Source organism: Bos javanicus, chromosome 24 (genome assembly GCF_032452875.1).
Source record: "Bos javanicus breed banteng chromosome 24, ARS-OSU_banteng_1.0, whole genome shotgun sequence".
NCBI classification, from domain to species: domain Eukaryota; kingdom Metazoa; phylum Chordata; class Mammalia; order Artiodactyla; family Bovidae; genus Bos; species Bos javanicus.
The window spans coordinates 53,130,812-53,157,883 of NC_083891.1; the positions used below are offsets into that span (position 1 = coordinate 53,130,812).

General features: G+C 40.5%; 1 long non-coding RNA gene across 3 annotated transcripts in view; it reads right to left on the reverse strand.

Annotated features, from left to right (window-relative positions):
* The window catches only part of LOC133237757 (uncharacterized), a 321,656-nt gene that overhangs the window by 119,042 nt on the left and 175,542 nt on the right, over positions 1-27,072 (reverse strand). For 2 of the 3 annotated variants that reach the window (XR_009733330.1, XR_009733329.1), the window contains exon 2: positions 7,458-7,733. The exons of the other annotated variant lie outside the window; for it this stretch is intronic. This is a non-coding gene — a long non-coding RNA (uncharacterized LOC133237757). The remainder of the gene's footprint in view (positions 1-7,457; positions 7,734-27,072) is intronic. 3 annotated transcript variants of the gene reach the window in all.

A 27,072-nucleotide genomic window follows, 5' to 3' on the forward strand; every position in this document is an offset into this window, starting at 1 on the left:
ATAATCCTAAAATTTATATGAAACCATAAAAGATGTAGAATTCCCACAGAAATTCTGTGGAAAAAGAAAAAAGCTGAAGGAATAACCCTCCCAGATTTCAGAAAATACTACAATGTTACAGTAATAAAAAATAGCAGGATAGTGGCACAAAAACAGACTTGCAGGTCAGTGGAACAAACAGAGAGCTCATAAATAGGCTACACACCTGCAGTAATTTAATCTTTGGCAAAGGGCACATGAATATACGATGGAGGAAATGCAATCTCTTCAGCTAATAGTGTTAGAAAAGTTGGACAGTCACATGTAAATCAATGAAGTTAGAACACTTGTTCACACCATACACAAAAGTAAAGAAAGAGTGGTTTAAGACTTAAATATAAGACATAACACTATAAAACTCCTAGAAGAGAACATGGGGAAAATATTCTGTGACATAAATCACAGCAATGTTTTCTTAGGTCAGTCTTCCACGTCATTAGAAATAAAAGCAAAGATAAACAAGCGGGAACTAATCAAAGCTTATGAGCTTTTGCAGAGAAAAGGAAAACATAAATAAAATGAAAAGACAAACTATGCAATGGGAAAAAATATTTGCAAACAATGTGACTAACAAGGGCTTAGTTTCCAAAACATACAAAAAGCCATACAACTCAATAACAACCACAAAACCAAATCAAAAAATGGGCAGAAGACCTAAATAGATACATTTCCCCAAAGAAGATAGACAGATGCTCAACAGGCATGAAAAGGTGTTCAGCAGTGGCTAACTTTTAGAGAATACAAATCAAAACATGCAAAATGCCGAGTTGGATGAATCATAAGCTGAAATCAAGATTGCCAGTAGAAATATCAACAAACTCAGATGTGTGGACAATACCACTCAAATGGCAGAAAGTGAAGAGGAACTAAAGATCTTCTTGATGAGGGTAAAAGAGGAGAGTGAAAATGCTGGCTTAAAACTCAGCATTCAAAAAACTAAAATCATGGCACCTGGTTCCATCATTTCATGGCAAATAGATGGACAAACAATGGAAACAGGGACAAACTTTATTTTCCTGGGCTCCAAAATCACTACAGATGGTGACTACAACCATGAAATTAAAAGACGCTTGCTCCTTGGAAGGAAAGCTATAACAAGTCTGACAGCGTATTAAAAAGCAGAGACATAACTTTACCAACAATGGTCCATACAGTCAAAGCTATGGTTTTTCCAGTAGTCATGTACAGATGTGAGTTGGATCATAAAAAAGGTTGAGTACTGAAGAATTGATGCTTTCAAACTGTGGTGCTGGAAAAAATTCTTGAGAGTTCCTTGGACTGCAAGATCAAACCAGTGAATCCTAAAGGAAATCAATCCTGAACATTCATTGGAAGCACTGATGCTAAAGCCAAAGTTCCAATACTTTGGCCACCTGATGCAAAGAGCTACTAACTGGAAAAGACCCCGATGTTGGGAAAGACTAAAGGCAAAGGGAGAAAGGAGCAGCAGGGGATGAGATGGTTAGATGGCATCATTGACTCAATGGACATGAATTTGAGCAAACTCTTGGAGAAAGTGAAGGACAGGGAAGACTGGCATGCTATGGACCATGGGGTCACAAAGAGTTGGACATGACTTAGTGACTGAACAACCAACCACAAAATCAAAACGACAATGAGGTATCACCTCACATAGATCAGAATGGCCAGTAACAAAAAGTCAACAAATAATGGATGCTGGTGAGGATGTGGAAAGAAGTGAACCTACTACACGGTTGATGGGAATGCAAACTGGTGCAGCCTCTATGGAGAACAGTATAGAGATTCATTAAAAAATGAAAAATAGAGTTACCCCATGATCCTGCAATCCCACTGCTGGGCATATGTCTGGAAAAAATTATAATTCAAGGAGATACATGTCCCTTAATGTTCACAGCTGCACTATTTATAATAGCTGAGACAGGAAAGCAACCTAAGTATCTGTCAACAGATGAATGGATAAAGAAGATGTGACATATATAGATGTGTGGAATATTACTGAGCCATAAACAAGAATGAAATAATGACATTTACAGCAACATGCACAGTCCTAGAGACTAACATTTAAGGCGAAATAAGTTAGAGAAAGAGAAATATCAGATCACTTACATGTGGAGTCTAAGAAATCTAAAAAATCTATAAAATGCTATAAATGAACTTATTTACAAAACAGAAACAAACTCACAGACATAGAAAACAGACTTATGGATACCAAAGTGGAGAGGGCTTGGGAGGAGATAAATTAGGGATACGGGATTAGCAGATACAAACTACCGTATATAAACAGATGAACAACAAGGTCCTACCATGTAGCGCAGGGAACTATGTTCAATACCATACAGTAACTATACATATATATATGTATACACACACAGAGACACACAAACACACACACACACGCTGAACTACTTTGTACATCAGAAATTAACACAACACTATGTTTCTTAAAAAAAAATAAAAATATTCACAACAGCCATGAAAATACCTACAAAGTAACAGAGTCAATCCTTTAAATGTATTCAATAGGCTGTAAATAGCATAGTAATTTGATATGCAACCCTGACCGTTTTAGGTAAATTCGTGAAAATTTTTACACCTGATTTGTACACCTCAACTCAAACTTTCATTTTACTTATTCCACAAAATTCTATTCTAATGTAATATTTGAAAGTTTTAATGAGCACCGATCGTATTCTATTTCTTTGCAACAACAGGTACACATTTTTCTTCCTCTAAGCATTAGGCTCTATGATGCTATAAAAAATTCACTTGGATTGAGTTTTAGTATACTTATTGTTAGTATATAATCATGCAAAACAAATAAATGTATTAGTATAACTGTTTTTTACTCTGAAGTAGAACTGGACAAACTTTTCTTAATGATATGGGTGGAAGTAAAGGTTATGGTGTCTTGATTTAAAAAGATATTCAACAGTATTTTAAGGTGTCCCTTTATTTGGTGACTTTTTTTTTTTTAAGAACATTGGGCAAAGAGCCACAGTAAGATTCTGGATGGGTAAAGATGGAAGAGGCAAAGGAGTGTAGCAAAGAAGAACTGATTGACAACTCAAATACAGATACTTTAGGCAAAACAATTTTAGGAAAAGAACATATTGAAATTGAAGTTCTGGAAACTTCACTTAATATTATGATTCACTTAACATTATGCATGCCAGAGTACTCCTAAGAGAGTTTTCATACACTGCCAGAAATAGCAGTATCTCAGCTTGAAATGCTGGCAAAGGGTACAACCTAGAAAATCATTCTGGAGTTCTTTATTTGTTTTGCTGGGAGTAGTTGATGTTAACTAAGAACCGTGTTAAACACAAAAAGATTGAGAAAGGAGTGAGGTACTGAACAGGAGAAAGGTTCACCAAGGAAAAGCTCAAAGACCATCCTGGTTTCACCACGTTTGACCCTGACCGCCACTGCTCTCTTGTGTATTTATCCCCTGTGTACTTTTAACCATGAAGAAAAAATGAGAGCCCTGAAGTCCTTGAGAAGAGACTGAGTAAGATGAGCTCAAATGTAAAAGAAGACACATAAAGGGAAATTCTCTTAGGGAAATACTCTAGGGATTTTGTTCAGCGAATCATTTATTAGATTTAATGCTTGCTATACCAGCCTTATTTTTTTCAGCGAAAGAAATACCAGCAGGCTTCAAATGAATCATCATTTATCTTCTGTCTTGTCACAACTAGACTTAATTATCTCTCTGTAAATTATTTTAAAACCACCGCGCTTTCCAATATTGTATGTAAGTTGTGTTGGCATGGTTACCCAACACATTATTCCAAGTGTATCGATCCAATAACTCTTCAAAGCAATAAATTCCTTTTCCAATACCAGACCAATCAAGGTTAAAAATTATAGACCATGATATCAATCTGGGTAGAGAAATTCATTACCATGATGAGCTTTTTAACTAATGGCTAATTTCTCTAAATGGTCATTAAAGATTCAATAGAAAATATTAAAGAAGGAACATGCAGGAGGTATCAACACTTCAGGACAGCTGAATTAACGGTACACCAAAGAATGTCTTTTATAATTATATCAACTGTCAGGACCAGCATCCTACAAAAGCCTTGGGCTTAAAATCTATAGCAACTACACCTTCAAGCAAGGAGTGCTGAGTGTGTGCATACCTGACCTTATCCTTGACCTAAATTCTCCCCTGCAGAGAGTCACGGCTCTTTTTGGAAAACAGGTCTCAGAAGTATATTTTCAGGAAAGGGTATAGATGGTTGGGAGATATAACTGCTTCCAGGAGCAGATAAAAAGCAAAGCAAAAATATGCAAAGTATGAATGGCTCCATTCAAGTAACACTGCAAAGGGAAAGAGCCCAGGATGGGAACAAACGGTCTAACTCAACAGCTGTACCATTTCCATCAAGTCTCATAGCTTCTCTATATTTCAATTATTTTATGGAAACCAGTGTTTCTCATCTGGGAGGGGCCCCAGGCCCATGTCCGGACACATTCTCGGTTGTCACAATTTGGGGGAGAGGTTCCTACTGGCGTCTGGTGAGTAGAGCCCAGGGATGCTGCCAAACTTCCGACAGTGCTTAGGACAGTCCCCACCACAAGGAGCGACCGAGCCCGGAACGTCAGTAGTGCTGAGACTGAGAAACCCCGACACAGAGGCTGGACAGGTGCCTGTATTGAGGAGCTGTTATGAGGAAAAAAGGGAGAAGGCAGCAAATATTTTAGGAATCCACAAAATTACAGAAATGGTGATATTATTATTGCTATGTTGCTTATTTCCATTTACCCTTAGAATGCCCTGCCCCTGACATATTGCTTTTCAGGATGTCTCAGCCTGTTGGATTCAGCCCCTTTCTCAGGGGTTTTGTTCTGAGTTTGTCCCTTCTTCAATAACTCCTATGCTTCATCAAAAGATCTTTATTTTTTATAAAATTTTAAAATTAATTGTATTTATTTGTGACTGCACTGGATCTTCCTTTTGCTCAGGTTTTTCTCTAGTTGCCACTAGAGGGTCCTCCTCTCTAGCTTCAGTGCACAGGCTTCTCATTGCATTCGTTTCCCTTGTTGGGGAGTTCAGGCTCTAGACACATGGGCTTCAGCAGTTTGTGGCGTGTGGGCTTAGCAGTTGCAGCTTCCAGGCTCTGGAGCAAAGGCTCAGTAGTTGTGTTGCACAGGCACTCTGTGGCATGTGGAATCTTCCTGGAGGAACTGAACCCATGACCCCTGCATGGGCAGGTGGATTCTTAACCATTGGATCACCAGGGAAGTCCCAGAATATCTTTATTAAATGTTCTATTTTTCTCTGGATTTTTAAAGATGAATACATTTTCTGAGAAACTACTTTGAACTGATGGCTCAAAATACAATTGCTGTTAATAGTTTAAAATGCATCCAAGTAGAATAAACAATTTTTTTAAAGATAAAGAGAATCTGGCGCTCACTTTTTGCAGCAATTTTCTAAATGTGGGTAGTAGAATCCTAGGGTTCTGGAGGAAGCACTGCAATGGAAGCAGTGAAAAGAAAGCAGCACAGGCTTCTGTGTCATCTGCCTGTTTTTTTAATTAAAACAACTCAACATTTTTAAATTGACACATGGTGGTCTTCAGCAAGCTTTAATTTGACGAAAGAGTACTACTACTAAGTAAAAAGCCCAGAAAGCTAATAAGCTAATGTCTGTTTTTTATGAAGAAGGAACTTGAGGCTCCAGTAACCTTAGAGACAGATGAGCAGAAGTGAGAAATACAATAAATCCCAAAACCAGGTTTTCTGACTCCTAGTCCAATGACCTTTCCAATCTGCCATGTTGGCTTATAGAGAATGACTACCCTTGAACAGGAGGCTTTAAAGGCCTAATGCAGAAAAATGAGTCATGTGAGGATTGTTGGGTTTGTAATAGAAATGAGAGGGGCATTTTTTAAGCAGAATCTTTTAGCACCTTCAAATAATATCCAGTCTACAACCACGGGCTCTGCCAATAGTCTGGATCCGAAGCTTGCATCGCCTCAGTAAGTGATAAACCCACTCCTCATTGGGCCCTCCTCCTCTCCAGATTATTCCCTCTTGTAAGAGAAGAATGAGCAGACACAATCTGCCTGCATCATGTGTTCCCAAACCAACGTGGAAATAAAAATAACCTGGGGGAGCTTGTTGCAGAGCCACCACAATCTATGCTTCATAAGCAGCGTCAGTATCTCCAGGGCTATCGCCTAGAAATCTGTATTTTGATTTAGTCCTCACTGGTATGGCACCCCACTACAGTACTCTTGCCTGGAAAATCCCACGGATGGAGGAGCCTGGAAGGCTGCAGTCCATGGGGTTGCTGAGGGTCGGACACGACTGAGCGACTTCACTTTCACTTTCCACTTTCATGCATTGGAGAAGGAAATGGCAACCCACTCCAGTGTTCTTGCCTGGAGAATCCCAGGGACGGGGGAGCCTGGTGGCCTGCCGTCTATGGAGTTGCACAAAGTCAGACACAACTGAAGCAACTTAGCAGCAGCAGCAGCAGTACCATACACCATCAATGAGTTTAAAAGAGATGCTTTTAAATTGGGAGAAGTGGATAGTTGATTTGACTCATCTGTTACAAATACTGTCATCGAATCAATTAATTGTCCTAATGTCCCACAGGGATGCCCAGGTGACACAGTGGTAAAGAATCAGCCTGCCACTGCCAGTGACACAAGAGACATGGGTTTGATCCCCGGGCTGGGAAGATCCTCTGGAGAAGGAAATGGCAACCCACTCCAGTATTCTTGCCTGGAAATTTCCATGGACAGAGCAGCCTTGTGGGCTATAGTCCATGGGGTCGCAAAGAGTGGGATATGACTGAGCACACGTGCACACACACACACAGTCCCATAACCATATTGTGCTCTGACTGAACTGTATCAAGGACAGGCCTCACTCTGCAGAAATGTCCATGAAGCGGCCAAGGTGCCCTTCTCCACAGCTGGCTCTATCCCAGCTGGAGCCTCAGGGCCATTCAGACTGGCGCACATGTCACCCCGCCTTTTGTCATTGCTCCTACAGAATTTAAAACCAATGACTACAAACGTTGAGCATCCATATGGCACTTTATATCTGCACAATGTTTTATCCTCATTTTTATTGGTCATTTCGGAAAGGAACTCTCCAAGGTGCCTTTGTATCATCGCCCTTAGATGATGGATGAAGGAGCAGAGCCACGGGGAAGGTCTGGGTCACATACCAGGGGCAAGACCGGTTTTGTCTCCAGGTTCCTGCTGCCTCCATCTGACTCACTCTACACTGCTTGACTGCATAGCTTCCGTTTACCCACCCAGATCTGCTCGCTTCTGCTCAGGGAGGCTGGCCTCTTATCAATAGATTCCCCTGTCTCTTTGAAGGACAGGGAAGCCTGGCGTGCTGCAGTCCATGGGGTCACAAGAAGTCAGACACGACTGAGTGACTGAACAACAACTCTGTCTTACCTTTGATTTTGGTTATTGCAGAGCCCTGGGGAGAAATCCGATGGGAGGAGGGGTGATGGCTGGAGCATCTGTCTTCCGGCTCTTTCTGAGTGTTCACATCAGGATAGCGGCAACCCTGGGCCAAAAGTCACCATTCCTTTCAAATTCATGACTCTACGTGGGACTGTGGTAATGGCACCTTTCCCTTGCCAGATCAGGGCTAAGCGTGGTAAGGACTCTTCCTTCTCCATTTTCAGCCCTCGCATACTGTAGTATCTCTTCTGCTTTGGTAATATGCTATCAAATGATATAAATGCTTTTGTAAATATTTGTAAATAACTTATTAAACATTCCTCAAATATCCCGGAGTTTACCATCTCTCCCTGCCTTCTTCCCTCCCTCCCTTTATCTGTCACCAGGCATAGCATCTATTTCTTGTTGAGATCCTCACACTCAATATCCAATCATCTAAGGCTGTCATAAATTTGCAAGCAATACTTGTTTAAAGCCAATCTGATATATGATGATTCAAGCTTATGAAAGCATAAAGATTTTAAAGAAAAAAAATGCATCCTTTTAATAGTTTCATGAAGACTATGACACTCATGTCAAAACTCATACACACTTTTACTTAGAAATGGTTTCACAGTCCTTCCAAAGCCCATCTGAAGAAGGCCCCATTTTGCACACTCGAATTCAACATCTTCATTTTATGCACCTGAGAATCAGATACACCTGCCTCGGGTGGAATGGACACTTACTAGTAGAAATGTGACTAGAAGTCCCATCTGCCTCTGGATTCCCATTTTTCCTAGATAAAAACATTCCTCTACAGTGAACATGAATGTTGAGACTAGTTATTTTTTAAAAATCACTGAGGGATTGATGTGAGTAGCACATTCCTGGGGGTATATTTACACTAAAAAAAAAAAAAAATTACTCTTAAAGGAACAAGCTGACTACCTCAGAAAAGAAGGGATACCTGTAAGCACTCCCTTTCATGAGAAATAGATCAGAGCTTGAGCGTGAGGGTATAAAAATAAGGAAAGTTGGCATTTTATTTTCTGGGTCATTCTGGTGATCAGCAAAACCTCCACTCTGACTTTTATCTTTTTGATAAGTCTAGGATTACCCAAAAAAGCAAAGAGACATTTATTTGCCCAGAAGTGTGTGGGTAAAGCTATCCTTTTCTGAGAGCAGAGAGAGAGAAATGAGAGCAGTGAACTGCTGGCTCTGAAAACCAGTGGCAGCTTTATGACGGGTTATGACAGAGGGGGCCGAGGGAAAGGGGATTAACCTCATCACACGGTCAGTTACCTGGCACCGTCAGCAGCTCTGCCCACCCCGAGGAAGGGTCCGTGGAATGCACTGGCATGGGGGTGCTGGTGTAGGTCACTCGGATGAGATGGCAGTTCTCAGCCCTCTCACCACACAAGAAAGCCTGTGCCACTGCTACTGCAGACTGGCTCATAAACAGCCAGTATAAACAGGGTAGAGTGGATGGAGAATTTCTCTCTTAACCACAATGCAAAAATCCAAAGATGTCAGAAGAAATCCAATTTTTACTCTATTTTTTGTAATTTTGATGTAAACTCATTTGGAGGCAAAATCTGACCCAAACTGACTTCAGGCTATTTTTAAGCTATGCTGAACCCGCTTAGCATAAAGGAGCCTAAATTTCACTGTAAAGATAGTTTTGGTTACTGGGTATTGGTTCAGACCCTGCCAGTGATTATACATGGTATCACCTTTAAAAGAAAAAAAAAAAAGACTACTTTTTTGAGAACAGTGCTGGATTCAGAACAACACTGAAAAGAAGGTATAGAGATTTTCGGTGTAGTCCCTGCCCCCGCACACGCAGACTTCACTATTATAACATCCAGCATCAGAGTGGTGATTTGTTACAATCAACAAACCTGCACACCATTACTGTCCCAAGTCCACAGTCTACACTGGGGCTCACTCTTGGTGTCTGTATATCCTGTGGCTTTGGACAAGTGTATTCATCATTATACACACGTGTACAAAGTAGTTACACTGCCCTAAAAGTGCTCTGGGCCCCAGCTGTTTGTTATATCACCTCTTTGTAAAAAATGAATTCTGAAAAACATCAGGCTCTAAGGTTTCAGATAAGGTATGATAGACATGTATTTCCCATAGAACTCAGAGCTAGAAGTCTCTGGAATGGAATGGGAAAATAAAATCTCACCTAGTTAGCCAACTTTAGGAAAGAAAACTCACCATGAGCTGGTTTAGGAATCTTAGGAAGCCTCTCATAGCTCAGTCATCCATTGCTGATGTCGTCAATTCAACCGTTTTAACTCATTCTCTAATTTATTTTAATTTAGCTTGCTATGAAATAGACCCTAGATTGCACGCATGTACATACCAAAGAAAGGAAGAAAGAGAGCCCACAGGTCAATTTCACCTTACTGCAAATTTGAAAAGGAGAGGAGTTCAGAAGTAAATCCACTCACTGCTTGGTATTAAAATATAGGCAGTGCCTTTGTGGAAGTCAGAAATGAGGACTATGCCTAAAGGGCAGGCTGCCCTCCGCTGCAGGGGAATGGAAATCGGCACAGCCACTATGGGGTACAGAACAGAGGATCCTTACAAAACTAAAAACAGAGCCACCATGTGATCCAGCAACCCCACTCCTGAGCATACATCCAGAGAAAACTTAACCTCGAAAAGATATATGGGCACCTCAGTGTTCACAGAAGCACTATTTACAACAGCCAAGACATGGAAGCAACCGAAAAGTCATCTACAAATAAATGGGTAAGGAAAACGAGCTACATATCAGGATATTACTCAGCCAAAAATAAAAATGCCATTTGCAGCAATATGGATAGACCCAGAGATTAACATACTAAGTGAAGTAAATTAGAGAAAAACAAATATCATATATCACTTAATTATGGAATCTGAACTAAATAATACAAAATAACTTATTTACAAAAGGGATAGAGACTCACTCGCATGGAAAACAATCTTAGAGTTACCAAAGGGAAATGATGAGGGAGGAATAAATTAGGAGTTTGGGATTACAAATAACACTATTACATGGAAAATAGATAAACAACAAGGTCCTGCTCTATAGCCCAAGGAACTATATTCAATATCATCTAATAGTCTATAACAGAAGAGAATCTGAAAAAGAATATATACTGTATAACTGAATCACTTTGCTGTATACCAGTAACTGATACAACACTGTAAATCAACTACATTACAATTAAAATTTTTTAAAATAGAATTATAAACTAATCTCCCCTTGGAGGCCTAGGGATCAGAAAATCTGTCCCAGGCATGTGGTCCAAAGTCAAAGAGAAAGTCACCCAGCTCTAAGGGGTCTAGGGCACAAGGGTCAGAAATGTCACTAGAGACACTATCTGCAATCAAAACAACACCTGCTTGACCTGGTTCTCCTAAGAATTACACACATATACTATATAATAGCTATAATATGATTATATAATAATTACTATTATCATCATTATATTTTTAAAAACTCACATATTCACAGGTTAATCCTTGAGGTGGGAAAATGCACTCCCTTAGCTAAGAATCATGACTCATCCACTCAAGGAAGTCAGATGAGTCACTGAGATGACAGAGGAGACAAGACTGAAAGTCACCTTTGTAGCATAAACTCCAACATAAACTGGATAACACTTTCGAAGTCCCTCTGAAAATGAAAATCTACTAATAATAATAAAGGAAGAGAAAGATATGAGGAGCTCCCAGTACATTTCTTTCTCCTTTCCTTGTCTGGAGAGTCTGACCAGCACACTAGGCATATACCTGCAGTGATGAAGGGATATTCAAACTGGAAATTCTGGGGGTTCTTCCTCTTTGTCTTCCCTAAGGCACTCACCCTACCGAGCGAAGCAGAAATGACCAGGGCCGAGTGTTCATCACTCTCCCTCTTTCCTGAAGCTCTCTTCCTCACCTCCTCTTTCCTTGCAGACTCAGATCCTCAAGCAGCCTGTCCCATCTGCATTTCCTTATTTCGAAACGAAGCTCCACAAGGCCTTAGATGTGGTTCTGATTAAACAGATTCACACTAACAGAGGGTGATAGTCATCCATTCTCAGGGGCCATCTGAATTTCCAAGGAAGACTTTGCTCATCAAACTGGATTTCTCCATTCGATGTAGTGTAGGGAATTCTTTAAACAAAGAGAATTTTCAGACACTCAAGTCATTTCCAGCCTCTCTGTATTTCACTTCAGCTTTTCTCCAACAGGTTTTATCACCAGTAGCAAATACAAAAATAGCTTTAAAGACAAGAGGAATGCAATCCATCCCCTCCTTAACATACTTAAGACACTAAAAAACTATGTACATAGTGGTTCGTGAAAGGGGATAATTCTTGAGGGAAAGTGGTTGGTATTGATCCTGACCCTCAAGTTAATAAATCCAGCACAGTATTTCGTAAATGAGACTATATTTCTTCCTAGTAAAATTTTCTTTCATATTAATTATGTACCATCAGTTGTTTTAACTTTTTTATAAAAGACCCTTCAAAGGTAGGCTACTGTAACAGATTTAATGAGAGCAGAGTGGTAGATTCATAAAGATTAGGGCTGTGAGAGAGAGAATCTACTGTCAGGGTTCTCAGCCTCAGCACCGCCAGTTCTGAGACTGGACAACTCTGTGTTGTGGGGAGTTGTCTAGGGCATTGGAGGGTGTTGAGCAGCACTCATGGCCTCTACTCACAAGATGCCAGTCTCACCACTACCCCTACTTGTGACAACCAAGATCACTGCAGGCATTTCCCACAGTCCCCTGAGGGCAACACTGCTCCAAGTTGCTAGCTACTGATATAGTCCAACCTCTTCATTGCGAATAAGGTATCTCAAATACAGAACAAGGTGGAGACATCATCATATTTACAGCTCTCAGTTCAGTTCAGTCAATCAGTCGTGTCCGACTCCTTGTGACCCCATGAATCGCAGCACGCCAGGCCTCCCTGTCCATCACCAACTCCCGGAGTTCACCCAGACTCACGTCCATCGAGTCAGTGATGCCATCCAGCCATCTCATCCTCTGTCGTCCCCTTCTCCTCCTGCCCCCAATCCCTCCCAGCATCAGAGTCTTTTCCAATGAGTCAACTCTTCACATGAGGTGGCCAAAGTACTGGAGTTTCAGCTTTAGCACCATTCCTTCCAAAGAAATCCCAGGGCTGATCTCCTTCAGAATGGATTGGTTGGATCTCCTTGCAGTCCAAGGGACTCTCAAGAGTCTTCTCTAAAACCACAGTTCAAAAGCATCAATTCTTTGGTGCTCAGCTCTAGTTAGGAGCAATGAAAGTTGCTCAGTCATGTCTGACTCTTAGCAACCCCATGGACTGTAGCCTGCCAGGGTCCTCTGTCCATGGGGATTCTCCAGGCAAGAATACTGGAGTGGGTAGCCTTTCCCTTATCCAGGGGATCTTCCCAACCCAGGGATCAAACCCAGGTCTCCCACATTGCAGGCAGATTGTTTACCGTCTGAGCCACCAGGGGAGCCCAGTTAGGAGCAGACTCAGGCGTGTATCATAGTTTGTTCCTATTATCAGTCTTACTATCAGTATTTGAGTTGTTATTTCTATCATTACACCCTTGAAAATAATTTTTGCTTCCATCTACTCTTTCTGGCTTAAGCACATGTTATACTATCACAGAAGAAGTGAAGTGAAGTCGCTCAGTCATGTCCGACTCTTTGCAACCCCATGGACTGTAGCCTACCAGGCTCCTCTGTCCCTGGGATTCTCCAGGCAGGAATACTGGAGTGGGTTGCCATTTCCTTCTCCAGGAGATCTTCCCAACCCAGCGATCAAACCTGGGTCTCCCGTATTGCAGGCAGACGCTTTACCATCTGAGCCACCAGGAAGTCCTGGTGGACTTAGAAACTGAGAGCTAAAAAAGACTTTTAAATGTTGAAGGAAGATACATATCTTGTATTTGCCACGTAAGTGTATTAGTTAGGGGTCAACAGAACCCTGTACTGAATCAGCTCATTTGATGATGGAACCTGAAAAATTCCATGATCTGCAGTTTACAGGCCAGAGACCCAGGAAAGCCAGCGACTGGGTATGAAAGGTCTGAGATCCAGGGAGCTGACAGTGTGGGTTCCAGTCTGAGTCTGAAGGTTTGAGAACCAGCAGCAACAAGGGCAAAAAACTGATGCCCCAGCTCCACTGCTTAGTTAGAGAGCCAATTCTTCCTCCCCTTTTTGTTCTATTCTGCTCTCCAGGGATTAGATGACACAGAACCCCTGTCCCGCCCCCCCAAACAGAGAGACAGCAATTTGTGTTAGTCAATCTACCAATTTAAATGCCAGCATAAGCTGGAAGCACCTTCACAGACACACCCAAGAATAATGGTTAGGCAGGTATCTGGGCACCCTCTGTACCAGTCAAGTTGATGCATAAAATGAACCATCACAATAAGGACATTGAACAAACAAAGAAAGGGAAAGAAAAGAGAGCAAATATATTCAGCCACATGCCGTGCATCTTACTTGCAGATCCTCATGTCACCTAATCAATAATTCCTGCTGTATAAGCGTGTGTGCTGAGGATTTCAAAGTGCCACACCCACATCAGTATCCCTGGAATATTTCTTGAGGAGAGTAGCAGTGGGTCATTTCTCTGTTACCGTCCCCAAACCAGGTCTAAATGCATCGAAGAAGCTGGTATCAAAGTCCAGAGTGCACCTTTGGAAGCTGCTATTCATGGTGCTTTAAGAAATGTTTAGGGACCCAGCTCGGTGGAGGTTGTATCCATTCTACCATCCAGGGCTTTGCAGCGTCACCTGACAGGCGGTAATGAAGCAGGCTGCGCTGCTTCTCTGGGTCACCTATCACAATCCTAAAGCGCCCCTGACATTTCACAAAGGCCTAATTTCTCCATTTGGTAATTCTACTTGAGGAAAAAATGCCAAACTGCTATGCACTTCTGCCTGTAACCAAAGGGACAGAAATTGGAATGAAGGACAACGAGGACTGAGTGACGGCTGTTGTGTTTTGATTTGGTTTCTGAGAATGGGAGCCAACTTACAGAAATGGACAAGAATTGAACTGAGAGGTAGAAAGTGGGTTTTCAGACTGCCACTTGACAAGATGGGACTTCAGACGAGTAGTTTTCAACAAGAGATAAATTAGCCCTCGGGGCTTCCCTGGTAGCTCAGATGGTAAAGAACCTGCCTGCAATGCAGGAGCCCTGGGTTCGATCGCTGGGTTGGGAAGATCCCCTGGAGGAGGGCATGGCAACCCACTCCAGTGTTCTTGCCTGGAGAATCCCATGGACAGAGGAGCCAGGTGGGTTACATCCCTGGGGATGCAAAGAGTCAGACACTACTGAGCACTAACACACACACAAACTAGCCCTCCAGGGAACATGTGAGGATACCTGGTGACATCGCTGGCTGTTACAACAGGGAGGGTAGGAAGAGGCCTGGGATGCTGCTAAACATTCCATGCACTGCAGACCACCACCCCCTACCCTCCACACACAGACAATAAAGAATGATCCAGCCCCAGACACCAGTAACACCATGGCTAATAAACTCTGCTTTAGGCAATCACTTTTCATCATTCTATCCTCACTTCCCTTACCTGGAAAACAGAAACCATGTATCTCATGGAAATAAACATATTTTAAAGTGTTTGATTTTACATAAAGGGAGGATTATCTCATCCTGGGGTCCCTGGGGTCATTGTACTACTTCATGTCTATCAAAAATGCCTACCAACTCTTCATTTTCAGCTTTAAACTTTAATTTGGACTTTTCAGAAATTCAAATTAATTTTTTAAATAACTTAGTAAAGAAGGCTAATGGAAGGCTAAGCAATGGAAGGCCTTCCTGTTGAGAGCAGGGCTTAAAGCAGAAGACAGTACAGAGCAGAAGCTGAGAGACCAGGCTTTCAGGGAAGCGCTCTAGGATTCAAAGTCCAGCTCTAACACGTATTAGTTTATGATCGTGGGCAAGTTACCGAATATCAGTAAAGCAAGGTGTTAATTGTACCTCCTTCATATGACTGTTGTGAGGCTTTAATAAGCTAATGCATATAACGAGCTTACAACAGTTGTTGGCAGATAGGAGACAAATACTGGGTTAGGATTTTCTGTAACATCTTATGGCCAGCCCAAATTAAATCTTACTGGCTACCCCGATATTAAATACTGGCAATTATTAAGTTTTTAATGAAACTGAGATAAGTGATGTATTAGAGGATACAGAGGAGTGTAATGTTATCCGGTGGAGGGGTGGTCAGAGGACGCTTCCTGGAAGAGCTAGTACCTAAGTTACATCCTTACAGACCAACAGATATTGGGGGAAGAGTGTAAAGCTGGAAGCAGGGGGGCCAGGTAGGAAGTGGTTACAAAGTTCAAAGCTGAAAGTCGAAACCAGGGCAGTGGTTGTCGGAATGAAGAGGAGGTCTAACCAGCAGGACTCAGTGATGACCAGCTGTGGAAGGGAAATCGGGAAGGAGTGCTAGCATGCCAGCACAAGTTGCTTAACTCCCTGAACTTCAGTCTCCCTCATCCATGAAATGGAGATAACAGCACCTACCTAACCAGATTCTTGTAAAGATTAAATCAATTTTATTTAAAAGCCCAGGGCACAGTAGCACATGGTAGATAAAAAATGGAAACGTTCACTACTATTATTATCAACAATAGCTAGAGAAGCCCTGGAAGGGGCCCCTGAATGTCAGGCAGACCAAGAGACTTAGCATCAGGCAGAGATTCGCCCAGTGTTACACCATCTGCTCAGTGACCGAGCCATAAACTGTGCCTGCCTCTAAGCAGCAATGAGCGTGCAGAACTGGGTAAGGTCCACCCATAAAGACCATCCGAGTGTTCAAGCCCTACCACCTTCTGAGTTCCTTGGCATGCAAAGAAGGGCTAAGCAGACTAGGAAGAACTGGAGAAAACAGCACATTGATCCTCAAAGAACTGCCAATCTAGTGAAAGCAATTAAGCCAGAAGTTTGGGAAAGCGAGTAACGTACTCAGTGGGGTCCCCACCAGAGCCAATGAATGTGTCCTGATCACTATGATGAGCAGGACAGTGAGGCGAGTCAGACGTGGCTAAATACGTAACATTCCTGCCATTGCACAACTGAAACTATTATAATGTTATATATGTCAATCATACCTTAATAAAAACAATACAATAACGTTTTTAAAGTTCCTTCAGGAAAAGATTCACAAGGGGCCCCTGTTCATTCAGAACATGAGCAAATAACCTCATATTTCAATTCTCTAAAATAATTTAATTTGAAAACTGCTTAGAAGTAAAATTGAAACCATATCAGAACAGTATATTGTCTACTTTTACACTTTTAAAGATGAATCTTTCTTCTCGACTAAGTTCAACAGTTCTTCTCTGTCACTGTGGTTTATATTTCTCATAATACTCCTCTTTATCTCATGATGTGGTGTGAGCTTTAAAGCAGTGAAAGAAAACAGATTTCCTAGAAGTGTCCACTTATTTACTCTAAGTAGGTGGCAATCAAAAAGAGCCCAAGGACAAGTCCCTTGAATTGCTGAATTCTGATGGGGTTCTTACTAGAAGTCATAACTCACAACCTCATAAAAAAAAAAAAAAAAAAAAAGACCAAATTGCTATTGTAAGTGTCTCACATTTTCTTCCTAACAGATGAACAGATGAGTTGAATTCCTCCTCCTCTCTATCCCTTCCCCACTACCTAAATAAAACCAGATATCAAATAGATGATTGCAGCATGGCACTATTCGAAATAGGTTATATGTAATTTCTTACCAAATGGAAAGAGCTGAAAAAACATGTTTCATTCATTGTGTAAAATTTATAGTTTCTTTCATTCTGTGCAAGTTCCATAAATTTTCCTGAAAACTTGCAACAGATCTATGAGAGCAATCTGTGCTCCATCAGCTGAATCAAGATGTATCAATTTTTTTATATATACACTGAAGACTCTTGAAGCATCAGACCCAAGACATATTAACTGGCCAGATAAGACTCAAAAGAGATAGAAACAAGTAACAGATGGCCTGCAATAATGATGTCAACAGAGAATCGAGCTTTTGAGGGTTGGAGTGACAGCTCTGATGAGCTCCATGGGATGATTTCTTTGCTGACGTTTTTAGGAATTCCATTTTCAAGTCTATTATGGCAACCATTTCTTAAAGGAGAACATATTGCTTCCTGTCAATCTAATATTTAGGGCGCCAGTGTTTAATGACCAAGATATTAGAATATAATCTTGCAATTATTCTATCTGAATTGGCCAAAAATTATGCTTTGGTCCCCTCCCACCTGGTCTCAATAAAGGTAAATATCTTGAAAAAGATATGTTTGCAGAATCATTACCACTCAGATTAGATTTGTTTAGAGACCACATTTCAATCTTGATTAAACTCAAGGGAAGTCTTCCTCAATTGCTCTTGTCATTAGAACACAACGTTTGGAGAGGGAAAGGCCAAGAAGGGGAATGCAAACAAGAATGGGAAAAAAAGAAAACTACATAATAACATTATTCCTCTAAGCCATAATAATGAATTCAGAGTATGTGTTCATAATCTATTACTAAGACAGAATAAGGCATGAGAATAACAAGTTCTGTTAGAAACATTACTTTCAGCACTCCTCCCCTTTCCTTCACTTTTCATTTTCCCCATGGACTCCTGATGCTTTCACTTGAATAAATGGCACTGATCATCTCTAAACAATTATCCTTCTATTATATTTTATAAACAATTGCAAATTTGGTTGCAACTGAAGTTTGTTGATCCCACAGCAGCTGGACTCAAGAATATGCTTTTCAGCTTTCTGAAGTGCCCACTGTATACTGGGATGGTGGAATATGTGATAGGGGCCTGGACATGGGGAAAATGTCACAGGCGCACGATACCCTGAATTGACATCACAATTCTGAATCCTGAGAGGTACAATTCAGTAATTACTTTCTTTTTCTTTGCTTTACTTGCAAACAAAACAAAACAAAAATCCAACAAACAGATCTCTAAAGATTACAGATTAAATGTCTGAAAACGCAATTTAGGAAATATGTACAGTAAGATGTTTTATGAATATAAAATTGAAAGATAATGAGACATAAAAGCACATTAAAACACATTAGAGAGAGATACAGAAAGCTGTAGTTTTTGTATCATAATAAAAATAGGTATAGACTTTTAATGTTGGTATAAATAAGTTAAATATGTACAAACATAAAGCTAATGCTTTCAATTCTCATGCAACTATAAATCTGAAAAAATTTATAATTTTAAAACAGAGCTACAAAACCAATAAAAATAAAATTAATAACAATAATATTGTATACAATGCTTTGCTACATCTACCTCACCATTTATAATGTAAACATTTTATTGAATGAGAATTTGTATAGAACCATTTAGATGTGAATAGTTTATTCCATGTTGTACCCATCTGATGACTCATTTTCTTAAAAGATAATTCCCATTTACTGCAAAATCTTTTTCATGTGAAATTCACTTGGTGAATCACTAAATATCATTAGATGTATCTTTTTAATATTTTATTAGCTAGTGACAATAAGGAATCAATTAAAAGCTTCATAATCATAAATACAAATGAAAATTCAGGCATTGAAATCATATGACTGTACTGTTTCAAGATGGTTTTCCACATGATTCTATACAGGCTTATATTAAAGGGTTTTATTATTGGCATAAAAATTCAAAATAAAGATATTCTCATGGAGTACTCCACAATTCTAAGACTAAGTTAAAGAAAGTGCTTATATGAGTACGTGGGAACACTTCACTTACAGTTCTACTTAAGTATTCCTATTATTTTCTTATTCACACTGCAGTCTTTTTCCACAGTCCTCTTTAACTATTGTGAATACTATGCAATCATTTTTGTCTTCTTATTTTTATGGCCACTATATCTCAAATTGGATTAAAGAGTTATCTGAGTGGTGGTAGCCCTCCAGATGGGGGGAAACAAAGTTATAGGTTCTTTTAGGGGCCAGTAGTATAGGAACCGGAGAAGGCAATGGCAGCCCACTCCAGTATTTCTACCTGGAAAATCCCATGGATGGAGGAGCCTGGTGGCCTGTAGTCCATGGGGTCGCTAAGAGTTGGACACGACTGAGCGTCTTCACTTTCACTTTTCACTTTCATGCACTGGAGAAGGAAATGGCAACCCACTCCAGTGTTCTTGCCTGGAGAATCCCAGGGACGGGGGAGCCTGGTGGGCTTCCGTCTACGGGGTCGCACAGAGTCGGACACGACTGAAGCGACTTAGCAGCAGCAGCAGCAGTATAGGAACAGTGTTAGTCGCTCAGTCCTGTCCAACTCTTTGCGATCCCATGGACTGTAGCCCACCAGGCTCCTCTGTCCATGGAATTCTCCAGGCAAGAATACTGGAGTGGGTTGCCATTTCCTTTTCCAGGGGATCTACCTGACCCAGGGAGTGTAGGAACAAGTGGGTAGCAACTTCCCCTCAAACCACTTAGAGGAATTCTTGTTAATTTTAGGTCACAAATTATTGTCTCAGCTTCAAGAGAAGAAAGACCTCGCTCGTCCACTGTGCTTCTCCTAGCCATTTGGGATCCAGAAAGGTCGTGTATGCGTCCAGTGTCAATCTTCCCCCAGAGACCCTGTCCAATGACAACCATCCCCCCGAGACGTGGATCGAGCTCTTCCCAGGATTGAACCGCCTGTGGTCCTAACCTCAGTTCCTGACAGACGGACACAGATCACATCGGGCTTTCAGAGAAGAAAGCTGTGAACCAGTGCAGACTGAGATTTCCCCCGGCAGTCCAAGGTCCCACTTGTACCCAATGACCCACAGATTCCAGGAGACAACTGCTTTCAAAAAAGTGATAAATGAGAATTGGGAGGGAATAGAAGAGTTCTTGGATCCCTGTTTCTGAGATCTCACAAATTACTCATAAGATAGAGTATATTCCAGTCACATTATACTCTAACAGTCAACTTGAATGCCCACTACTTTCATAATGTAATACATAATACAAGTCAACATAGTTATCCTTTGGTTAAATCAGAATTTAATTGATAGTCAAAGAGTAAAATTGTTTATTCTTCTTTCATCTGCTTTTCTACTAACACACTTTATAATTCAAAGAAAATAACAAAGTATTTACTCCAATTTATTTATATATCATATTCTAATTATTTCTCTAAGTAATATCATTGGAATCTGAAACTCTATTTTTCTTGATTGGTTGATTCTGTAGTTTTATTTTTCCCCTCAACTGTTTCATAAAACTACTATTCTTGTTGTAACACACATAACAAATTTTCAGATATTCTTTGCTTTGTTTCAAAGCTACTAATCAATCATTAATGTTTAATGCATTAATATTAACATATTATTGAAACTGTTAATGAGAATGATATATTTATTATTTATGAGAGTGATCTAAGTCCTTGGTCCTATGTAGATTCTCTAACCTTTTAAATATTGAACTTGTAAATAAATTATATAAATGGTAGAAAGTAATATTTCTCCTGATTCATATTTAAACCCACCCTTTCTATTGCAAATGATATATTCTATGAACATTGCATTGATTAACTAATAAATTTTAAGTGTCATGACCTACCTGAGCTAAACTAGAAATAGGACATTTTTATCAGATAAATATCATCAAAATATTGCCCGATAAAAATAGAAATACAAGAAGATGAGGACAATACTTTTTCAAAATCTGAAAATCAAGTGAAAAATCATAATAAACTTGAGAAAAATTTAACCCAGTGTTTGATGATGTACATAACTCAAAAGAATTCCTTGTTTTCATATATATTCAAGCTTTTTACATCTCTATTCAGGGTAGAAACTTATCATCATGTCATTAAGCATTTATCACATGTTGTCACAAAGTTACTTCAGTCATGTCTGACTCTTTACTACCCCATGAACTGCAGCCACCCAGGGTCCTCTGTCAATGGGATTTCCCAGGCAAGAATACTGGAGTGGGTTGCCATTCCCTTCTCCAGGGGATCTTCCTGACCCAGGGATCAAACCTGAGTCTCTTATTTCTCCTGCATTGGCAGGCACATTCTTTACCACTAACCCCATCTGCAATAAGGCAGAGCACAAAAAAATATAGGATTGTATATGAGGTGGTATGCTAAAATGACAACTATCTATCAATCCTCAAGGGCAAGGGTTCAGTACTATTAAGACTTATTTTCTCTTTGCATAGAGCGTGGAGCATCTTAAATTGTCAGAGAGCCATACAATATGCAGTCTTTCAGGAACTCAGGCTAATAGTGACCACACTACCTTTAACACTAATTATCACTATTTTGGCAGATATATGAAAAAGGTCATGGTGGAGCACTCATGAAAATGACTACAACTTAGGTCTGGAAGAGACATATTTAAACTTCTACTCCATTCCTAGGAACTCTGTTTCAAAGTCACACTTAAAGGCAGAGCAGCTGAGAATTTAATTGAACTCAGTAACTAGGAATAAAAGGAAAAGAGAACTTTGGTGGTTAAGCTAGGAGATTCTGCCCCACACTGGAAGTCATGAACAGTAGGTGTTCACAATCAAGGAAGACAGAACCCAGCAATACAAAGTAACATAGGTTGAGCAGTCATTTAACATTATAGATAATAAACACTACAGGCATCCAGAGGAAGAGAAAAACATCAAAGTCAAAGCTTGTCTGAAAAAAAAAAAAAATGCATGTAATCTAAAGGTGGTTAGATGGCCTTTCAACAAAGTGCTGGGGAATGGGGGGCTGCATTCCACATTCATAGGAAATGGTTAGTGTTTGTATCAATAATGGGGAGGTAAGGTAGAACTTTAGAGACTAATAGTCCTGAGATCAAATAGCAACTCTTCCTAGCTGTGTGACCTTGAGGAGGTCATCTAACCTCTCTGATTCTGGCAAGTCTGGACAAACCACATGATTTTCTCTAATCTTCGTATCAACATATATCAAGCTGTGGCCACAGGATAAAAAAAAAAGTATTTTCTTTAATCAAAAAAGAGAGGGATTAGAATATCTGTTTTTTAATAAGAATTACAAGAGATACTTTTAACCTGGCAGTTTGGGAAACATTGAGAATATATAATCCTCAGTTATTTTTTGTTTGTTTTCAGAAAGACAGCTTGATAGAGCAATCGAAATAGAAACTTTGAACTCAGACAGTTTGAATCCTGATTCTGCCACTTGCTAGCAATGAGCTTCTTGGCCTATTAAACATTCTTCTTAGCCTATTAAACATGCTGATTCCTACCTTACAAAACAGTCCAACAGTTTGGTTTCCTCTTTTCTCCCTGACCACTTATGTTTATTCTTTTTTTACTTTTTTCCCCTTCATCTAAAAATGTTACTGCTCCTCAGGATCAGTTCATCTTTTTACTTCTCCCTGCACACACATGGTCTCAGATGAACTCATTCTGTCCTTTACTGTAAAATTCTAGCTCTGGGTTTTTCCTTCCCAAATACATGTTCAGCTCAGCCTTCTGATATCTGACCTGCAGATTCATAGGCAACTGTCTTATTAGTATTCCACCGAGAGCTCAGAGACATGTCAAAGCAATGTTTTTGAAAAAAATTATCAATTTCTTCCACTTACACCCCAATTATATGCATAAACACGCAGTCTTCCCCAGTCTTCTCCATATGAGCACATGGCATCATTATCATCTATTAACTATTCACTTCCAGTTATCCCAGTCCCTTCTGGTTTCCTCATTTACCCCTACACACAAAAATCAACCCATCACCAAAATATCTTAAGTCTGTCCGGTTCTCTCCATATTTACAGCCATCTCCCTAGACCAAGCCACCACCAGCACACCTTTTCTGATCTATTAAAATAGACTCTGAACTAAAATATAAAACAGTCTCCACAGTTTTCAAAGTGAACTTTCTAGACATGAAAGGAAACATATCACTCCCTTGCTTAACACCCTTCCAAAGCTTCCCATTATCCAGCCAACACAGTTCAAACTCCATATCCTACAAAACCCTGAAATAATGTGACTTCTCCTTAGTTTTATCCATGCACATTCTGTCCTGCCCTCCTGCCTTACAGCTCCCTGTGATGTCTTTCCTGCTCAAAACAAGATCATTCCTGTCTAAGGTGTCTTGAGTTTTGTATTATCCTCTTTTGTGCTTAACTGGACCCTCTGTTTCCTTCAGATCACAATTGAGATATGAAACCCTCAGAAAATTTCCTCTGATCTCCAATCCAAAGTACTCAACCACACATTTGAGTTTTGCTTTAACTTACAGCACTGTCACAATGAGTGATTATATATTCACATGTTTATTTATTCATCTTCTGTCTCCTCCCTCTGTATAATTCATTTTATCAATACATATCAAGCACATGCATACTGCCTAGCATGTTATGGGTGCCCCAGACATATATATTTAATGTATATGAATCCAATGGAGAGTAAATACAATTCTCTTGCCCCACCACCGACAGTAGAGTGACAAAATTGAAAACACCCAAACCTGGATTCTAATTCTGGGTTCACTTTCAAGTCATGCTACTTTTAAAATATGGTACACTACAAGCAATAACTGCTGGAGAGGGTGTGGAGAAAAGGGAACCTTCTTACACTGTTGGTGGGAATGCAAACTAGTACAGCCACTATGGAGAACAGTGTGGAGATTCCTTAAAAAACTGGAAATAGAACTGCCTTATGATCCAGCAATCCCACTGCTGGGCATACACACCGAGGAAACCAGAAGGGAAAGAGACACGTGTACCCCAATGTTCATTGCAGCACTGTTTATAATAGCCAGGACATGGAAGCAACCTAGATGCCCATCAGCAGATGAATGGATAAAGAAAGCTGTGGTACATATACACAATGGAGTATTACTCAGCCATTAAAAAGAATACATTTGAATCAGTTCTAATGAGGTGGATGAAACTGGAGCCTATTATACAGAGTGAAGTAAGCCAGAAAGAAAAACACCAATACAGTATACTAACGCATATATATGGAATTTAGAAAGATGGTAACAATAACCCTGTATACGAGACAGCAAAAGAGACACTGATGTATAGAACAGTCTTTTGGACTCTGCAGGAGAGGGAGAGGGTGGGATGATTTGGGAGAATGGCATTGAAACATGTATAATATCATATATGAAACGAGTCACCAGTCCAGGTTCGACACACGATACTGGATGCTTGGGGCTGGCGCACTGGGACGACCCAGAGGGATGGTACGGGGAGGGAGGAGGGTTCAGGATGGGGAACACGTGTATACCTGTGGTGGATTCATGTTGATATATGGCAAAACCAATTCAATAGTGTAAAGTTAAAAAATAAAATAAAATATGGTACATTAATAGAAAATCTGAGATACTGTAAAGCCAACAGACGAGGAGAAAACTGCCACTGAAAAGGTGCCTGATTGCTCATTGTACCCGAGGGGAGGAGCACGACATGCCACAGGGAGCTACCCTGGAAAGCATCAGGTTGGTTACAAGCAAGGCAAGGGGCAGAACCCGAGGGCAAGAGACCTTACATTGGTTTCTTTAGGAAGGAATGGGTGAGGTGGGGTAAGCAGGCTTCGAGTTGGCTAGTTTGAATAATTTCAGCAGACCCTGGAGCACAGGAGCCACCTCTAGCTGTCTGGCACCGGCTCCGGGAGATCAGGTTAGCTGGATGGTGGCTCAGAGAGCAAGCACCTGACAGACGTGGGGCTCCGGGCTTGGACTCTAGGCGGGCGGCTTCTGTTTGAAAAGTGTACCTACAGGTGAGTTATTCACTCTCCCTAGGAACTGGCGATCCTTGCAGGGGAGCCCTCCACAGTCTCCAGGGCCCCAGCTGTCAAAGCATCAGAAAAACAGAAAATCAAAGACACGGTACATACAACTACCTTGATGGGCAAGCCGTTTGACATCACTGCATCTCAGATTTCACAAACGGAGATAACGAAATTCTTTTCTCAACCTTGAAACAGATGCAAAGGTACATTAAAAATATCAAATCCATTTAGGAAGATAGTTTATTATTTTATAAAGAACAGCCCATCAAGAACACATGAGCTGGATTTTCTTTCCATATTATTGATTTTTTTATTCACGTTTGTACCACGCTCCTGTATTCCCTTGGGAAATTAATAGTCTATGTGACTGCAGTGAGGGAGACCTGGGTTAGATTCCTGGGTTGGGAAGGTTCCCTGGAGAAGGGAACAGCAACTCCAGTATTCTGGCCTGGAGAATTCCATGGACAGAGGAGCCTGGCAGGCTACAGCCCATGGGGTCGCAAAGAGTCAGACACGACTGAGCGACTTTCACTTTCACTTCTGTGAGAGAGTTGACAAGAGCAGGAAAAGAGGGGTCACTTTGAAGCCAAAGAGGAAAATGACGCTAAACAGATCTGGCCTCATTAACGTTATCCTTCAAACATCTGAGCTAAGCATCACTGTCACGACCCAAAGAAGTGAGGAGGGTCCAGACTCCACATATGTATGTGTGTGTGTGTGCATGTGTGTGTGTGGTAACTGTGAAAGCATTTCCGTGTTCACCATGGCAATTCACTGTAAAAAAGTGAATGAAAGATCAAATAAAACAAGTAGAAACATTAGTAGGTAAATCTTCTAATTATTTGAAGCAAGAGAATATTTCTATTAAAAATAACTCAGACACTGGAAAGATTATAAATATTTATGTAAGAGTTAGGTGCAGAAGGAGACCTTCAGTCCATCAGCCCCTCTTTCTCATTTCTTCACTCTCTTCTTTATGAAGCTCAAATTCCATGATAATCACTACTTTGACTGTTTAGTCTCAAGAAAATGGGTAAATCTCTCTCAGACCACTTCTATTTTCCCTACCAGTTAGGGAGGCCTTCATCTGCTGAAAGGGCAGTGGAAGGTGACGGAGGATTTGAACTCCGAGGGGAAGGGGAAAGTCAGAAATAGGCATGGCTACGAGACAGAGAATGAGTTGTTAAGATTGCTGGTTTTACAGAGGACCTAATTGGTTGTATTGTGTGTTACTAATATTCTTGTACATTCCTAACTTTCCTTTTGCCTCCAACTTTGGGTAAGTTCAGCTGTCTGCCTTGAATATTGATGAAATTATACAAGATTAGAACTTCTGAAAAAGAGACAGAGAGACCTTCACTGAGGCCTCCCTATACCTAGAAATGCTGTTAAGTCTGTCTAGGTAATTCAAATTTCCTCTAAACTTTCCACACATGCCTACTGCAGATGTTCCCCTCCTCTCTCCTACTCTGCATTCAGTAGACAAATCTATAGAGAAAACAGAAACTCTCAGATGGGAAGATGTCCACTTCCCTGAGACCAAGCATATAAGCCTTCTTGATCTGCATCCATTCTCTTCTTCTTCTTTTTTTTTTTTATACTTTCTTTTTTTTTTAACTTTTATTTTATTTTTAAACTTTACAATATTGTATTAGTTTTGCCAAACATCGAAACGAATCCGCCACAGGTATACCCGCGTTCCCCATCCTGAACCCTCCTCCCTCCTCCCTCCCCTGCCCTCCCTCTGGGTCGTCCCAGTGCACCAGCCCCAAGCATCAAGTACCGTGCATCGAACCTGGACTGGCGACTCGTTTCATACATGATATTATACATGTTTCAATGCTATTCTCCCAAATCTCCCCACCCTCTCCCAGAACTAAATAGACAT